Source organism: Daucus carota, chromosome 3, assembly GCF_001625215.2.
Source record: "Daucus carota subsp. sativus chromosome 3, DH1 v3.0, whole genome shotgun sequence".
Classification (NCBI taxonomy): domain Eukaryota; kingdom Viridiplantae; phylum Streptophyta; class Magnoliopsida; order Apiales; family Apiaceae; genus Daucus; species Daucus carota.
In genome coordinates, this window is record NC_030383.2 from 29,487,154 (window position 1) to 29,493,066 (window position 5,913).

The 5,913-nt window shown below is 40.5% G+C and overlaps 1 non-coding gene across 1 annotated transcript; it reads left to right on the forward strand.

The window, feature by feature from the left end:
• The first annotated feature begins 4,286 nt into the window (after positions 1–4,286).
• Positions 4,287–4,394, forward strand: LOC135151806 (small nucleolar RNA R71). Its single transcript, XR_010290722.1, has one exon. It is a non-coding gene; the product is annotated as a small nucleolar RNA R71 (small nucleolar RNA).
• The last annotated feature ends 1,519 nt before the right edge of the window (positions 4,395–5,913 follow it).

A 5,913-nucleotide genomic window follows, 5' to 3' on the forward strand; every position in this document is an offset into this window, starting at 1 on the left:
CCAATGGTGTTTTGTAAGCTGTTCGATAAGCCCAAGCAGCTTCATCTAATCGCAAAGACCAATCTTTCCTAGAAGGGTTAACCACCTTCTCCAAGATGCGTTTGATCTCTCTGTTAGACACTTCAGCTTGACCATTCGTTTGAGGATGATAAGCAGTAGCAACCCGGTGATTGATATTATACCTCGTCATCAAGGTTGTGAATTTCCGATTGCAGAAATGAGAGCCTTCATCACTGATAATGACTCTAGGGACTCCGAAACGGGTAAAGATTTGTTTTTGTAGAAATTGCAAGACCACCTTAGCATCATTTGTAGGTAAAGCTTTCACCTCCACCCATTTAGACACGTAATCAACTGCTAATAGAATATACTGGTTGTTGCAAGACGAAATGAACGGTCCCATAAAGTCAATACCCCAAACGTCAAATATTTCGACTTCCAAAAGCATTTTAAGAGGCATTTCATTCCTCCTAGAAATATTACCTGTGCGTTGACAGCGATCGCAACCCAACACAAATTGATGAACATCTTTAAACAGAGTTGGCCAGTAAAAACCTGCTTGAAGTACCCTCTTTGCTGTCTTCTCTCCGCTATAATGGCCCCCATAACCAGTGGAATGGCACTCGCGCAAAACTCCCTCAACTTCATTATTAGGAATACACCGTCTGAGAATCTGATCGACTCCTTGTTTAAACAGAAAGGGTTCATCCCAAATATACCATTTCACATCGTGAAGGAATTTCTTGCGTTGAGCATAAGAGAATTCTGGAGGAATGACCTTACTCACCAGATAATTTACAATGTCAGCAAACCATGGCTCTTCGGCCTCAACTCCAAACAACTGTTCATCTGGGAAGAATTCATTAATTAGAGTGTTGTCGGTAGTTTGTTTGCTATGATCTTCTAGTCGGGATAAATGATCCGCTACCTGGTTTTCTGTGCCCTTCCGATCTTTAATTTCTACATCAAATTCTTGGAGTAATAGAACCCAACGAATTAGCCTTGGTTTGGAATCCTTCTTTGAAATGAGATACCGAATGGCTGCATGATCAGTGTATACCACTACCTTTGTTCCAAGAAGATAAGACCTGAACTTCTCAAAGCTAAAGACAATAGCTAGAAGCTCTTTTTCTGTAGTAGTGTAGTTCAACTGTGCATCATTTAAAGTTTTGCTGGCGTAGTAGATAACATGAAACACATTACTTGTACGCTGGCCCAGTACAGCTCCTACAGCATAATCACTGGCATCACACATCAATTCGAATGGTTTACTCCAATCAGGTGCAGTGATGATAGGTGCTGATGTCAACTTCTTTTTCAAAATTTCAAATGCTTCCAAGCACTCCTCATCAAATTTGAATGGAATGTCTTTCTCTAACAGATTGCAAAGAGGTTTGGAAATTTTTGAGAAGTCCTTGATGAACCTCCGATAGAAACCTGCATGACCAAGGAAGCTTCGGATGCCCTTAACCAAGAGTGGTGGAGGAAGATTTTTAATTGTTTCCACCTTCGCTTTATCAACTTCCAGTCCCTTGGCAGATACTTTATGTCCCAATATGATTCCTTCTTGCACCATGAAATGGCATTTTTCCCAATTGAGAATCAGATTAGTTTCCACACAGCGCTTAAGAACCATTCTCAGATTCGTGAGGCATTCGTCATAAGATGTTCCAAATACAGAAAAATCGTCCATGAATACCTCCACATTGATGCCGATCATCTCTGAGAATATTGCCATCATGCACCTTTGAAAAGTGGCTGGTGCACCGCATAAGCCAAAAGGTACTCTTCGGAATGCAAATGTACCATAAGGGCATGTAAAGGTTGTCTTTTCTTGATCCTCCGGAGAAATAGCAATCTGATTATAGCTAGAATACCCATCCAACAGGCAATAGAATTCATGACCAGCCAACCTGTCAAGCATCTGATCAATAAAAGGCAGAGGGAAGTGATCCTTCCTTGTAGCTTTATTCAGCTTTCTGTAGTCCATGAAAATCCTCCAACCAGTGACAGTTCTAGTTGAGATGAGTTCCCCTTTTTCGTTGGCTACTACTGTCATGCCTCCTTTCTTAAGCACACATTGTACTGGACTCACCCATGAGCTATCTGAAATTGGATATATGATACCTGCATCGAGCCATTTAAGAATCTCTTTCTTTACAACCTCTTTCATGATAGGATTTAACCTTCTCTGTTGTTCCACTGAAGGTTTGCTTCCTTCTTCAATGAGAATTTTGTGTTGACAAAAGGATGGACTGATTCCCTTGATATCAGCTATAGTCCAACCAATTGCTGTTTTGAATTCCCTTAGCACCCTCAAAAGTTTTTCCTCTTCCTCACCTGACAAGTTAGCTGCAATAATAACAGGAAGAGTAGAGCCTTCACCAAGAAAAGCATACCTCAAGTGATCCGGTAGCGGTTTAAGTTCAAGTTTAGGTGCTTCGATCACTGATGGTTGTAGTGGTTTATGATCTTCCTTTTGTTCCTCCAAACCAAGAGATTCGACAGGTGGTTCAAAATTCCTTCGCCAAGGTGATGAGTTAAGATGATGGAGTTCTTCCAATTCTTCTTCACTGTCCAATTCCTCATCATTGGTAAGGATTGCTTCCAATACATCATTCTGTAAAACCCGCTGGCTATTAGCTTCTGCCGTTGTATCAAGTACATCCATACTGAAACAAGATTCCTCATCAGTTGGTAATTTCATTGCATTGAATACGTTGAACGTGACCGTCTGATCTTGTATTCTCATTGTAAGTTCCCCTTTTTGGACATCGATCAAAGTTTGCCCGGTGGCTAAAAAGGGTCTACCCAAGATGATAGGAATTCTTTTGTCTTCTTCAAAATCAAGAATCACGAAGTCGGCTGGAAATATTAATTTATCAACCTTGACCAGCACATCTTCAATTATACCCCTCGGATATGTGATCGAACGATCAGCCAGCTGTAAAGACATGTTTGTCGGCTTAAGCTCTGGCAGGCCAAGTTGTGTGAAGATAGATAGAGGCATCAGATTGATGCTAGCTCCCAAGTCGCACAGACACTTATCAAAAGAGAACTCCCCAATAGTGCAAGGGATAGTGAAGCTTCCCGGATCTTTCAGCTTAGGTGGTAATTTCTGTTTAAGTACAGCACTACATTCCTCTGTTAGTGCCACTGTCTCTAATTCTTCGAGCTTTAGCTTTTTTGAAAGAATACCCTTCATGAATCTGGCATAGCTATGCATTTGCTCGAGTGCTTCTGCAAACAGAATGTTGATGTGATGCTTTTTGAAAACCTCAAGGAATTTACCAAATTGCTTATCCAGTTGCTGTTTCTTCAACCTCCTTGGAAACGGAGGTGGTGGATATAATGGCTTTGACACCGGAGCAGCTGCAGGGATAGCCCTATCCATTTCAACATTAGGTTTTATGCCAATTGTATTCGAAGGATGTTCTGCTGGAATTTCTTGCGGTTCATCATCCTGATCTTGTACTAATGTTGAGGTTGGCCCTGTTGTAGTTTTTCCAGATCTCAGCGTAATGGATTGGACTTGCTCTTTAGGGTCCCTCTTACCTGGTACCTCTGTATCACTAGGGAGATTCCCCTATGGTCTGCTTAATAAAGCATTAGCTAACTGACCGACTTGTGTCTCCAAGGCTTTTAAAGTTACTTCCTGACTCTTGTACATGAGTCTTAGTTCTTCCATGTCAGACCTTTCGTTAGCTGATTGCCCATGATTCTGAAATCCCGGAGGGTGATATGGCTGTTTAGGTGCATACTGTTGTGGAGTTCCAGCCTGACTATACTGTTTAGGTCCCTGTTGAAATCCTTGTTGAGGCTGATTATAACCCTGATTATTACTCCAGCTGAAATTCGGATGATTTCGGTTGTTAGGATGGTAAGTAGCTGGAGCAGGCTGTTGACCTCTCTGAAAGTTGCTCACAAATTGTGCTGATTCACTAGAAATGGCACACTGATCAGTAGAGTGAGTACCCGCACATAATTCGCAAATTGAGATTGGCTGTTGAATTCCTTGGTTAGCCAGAGAATCGACTTTCATCGTGAGAGCCTTAAGTTGAGCAGCAATAGCTGTAGACGTGTCAAGATCAAGAACTCCGGCTACCTTCCCTTGAGTAAGTCTTTGAGTAGGGTTCTGATATTCATTAGCAGCCATCATTTCAATAAGATCATAAGCTTCTTCATAACTTTTAGCCCATAGCGCACCTCCAGAAGCAGCATCAAGCATAGGTCTGGATTGAGGTCCAAGACCATTATAGAAACTGTTTATTTGCATCCAATCCGGCATGCCATGATGGGGACACTTCCTTAGCATCTCCTTATATCGCTCCCAGGCTTTCACAGAATGTTTCTCCTGATTGTTGAGAGAATTGAGATAGAGCATTTCGTAGTGCAGCAGTCTTTGCCATGGGGAAGAATTTAGTGAGAAATTTCTGAGCTAGATCTTCCCATGTAGTAATAGAACCAGATGGTACAGAATGTAACCATCCCTTAGCCTTATCTCTCAGTGAAAATGGAAAAAGCCTTAGCTTCACAGCATCATCAGAGACTTCATTAAATTTGAAGGTGTCACAGATCTCTATAAAATTACGTATATGCATATTAGGGTCTTCAGTAGGAGAACCCCCATACTGTACCGAGTTCTGGACCATTTGAATAGTTCCTGGTTTGATTTCAAAGGCTTTGGCTGCGATTGCAGGCCTGACAATGCTTGACTGGATATCATCGATCTTTGGCATAGAGAAATCCTTCAATGCCTTACTGTCTGGTTGTGCTTCAGGTTCTGTCATTGTTTCAGAATCAGAAGAAGAAGATGAATCAATTGCTTCCTTACGAGCTCTAGAACGTGTTAGCATAAACGCGACCCAAGTACCTGAAATAAAGAAAAGAAAAGAAAAGTGAGAAGAGAATAGAATCCTAGTCAGTGAATTTTAATGCACACTGATGACAAGTACATAAACTAATTAATTAACACCGAGTCCCCGGCAGCGGCGCCAAAAACTTGTTCGCAAAAATCTACACGCAAGCGCACGTGATCACAAGTAATATATTAAGTTCGATCCCACAGAGACTGGTGAATTAAGAATACGCACCTATGCAACAATGTATGAGTAATTTTCACTGCTAAGACAATTAACAAGGATGTGTTCTTTTATACTAATAACTAAATTTACTAATCAAAATCAGAATAGGAAAACACATGGGATTCTAACTTCATTATCGAATTCATCTAGAATTGAAATTACTGATTAACATGTGACTGTTGATCCTAATCAGACAACACGAAAGTAATACATGCCAACTCTCGTTGCACACATATCATACCAATCAAAATCCGCAATTAAGACAGAAATCTCATGGACACCAACAAAGCTCAGACCCTATATCTCTATAGCGGTAGTGTAAGCAGAGAGGTTTAATAGCAAGTCATCTATCGTGATTACACAGGGTGATAAAAATAGTTCAAGTCTACCACAAATTATGCTTCATTCACATAATCCTATGTTTACATGGCATAGTTCTAAATTCAATCATCCACTCTCGCTTCAGAAAGAATTAACAAACAACTTAGAAGTTAGCTACGCTCCTAAGAAGAATAAGCACGGCTCATGCAAAGAAATCAACGTACATCACACAATCAAGCAATTAATATTCGTTACTAGACTACATCGATAAATCCATTAGAATCCCATGAAGGCGGTTAGTTCATAATCGAACTAATCGACATCATGGGTTCTAGTGAAAACATGATAAATAAAAGATGAGAATTAAGCGGAATAAAAGTGCTTGAATTAATAATAAAGAACACAACGTTACAGAATTGATGTTCACGATTTCGCTCGAAACTGTCACTTCCTCGCGAAGAACGATCCAATACAATACTGATAATGTGCTTGATTACAAGAGAAAAAC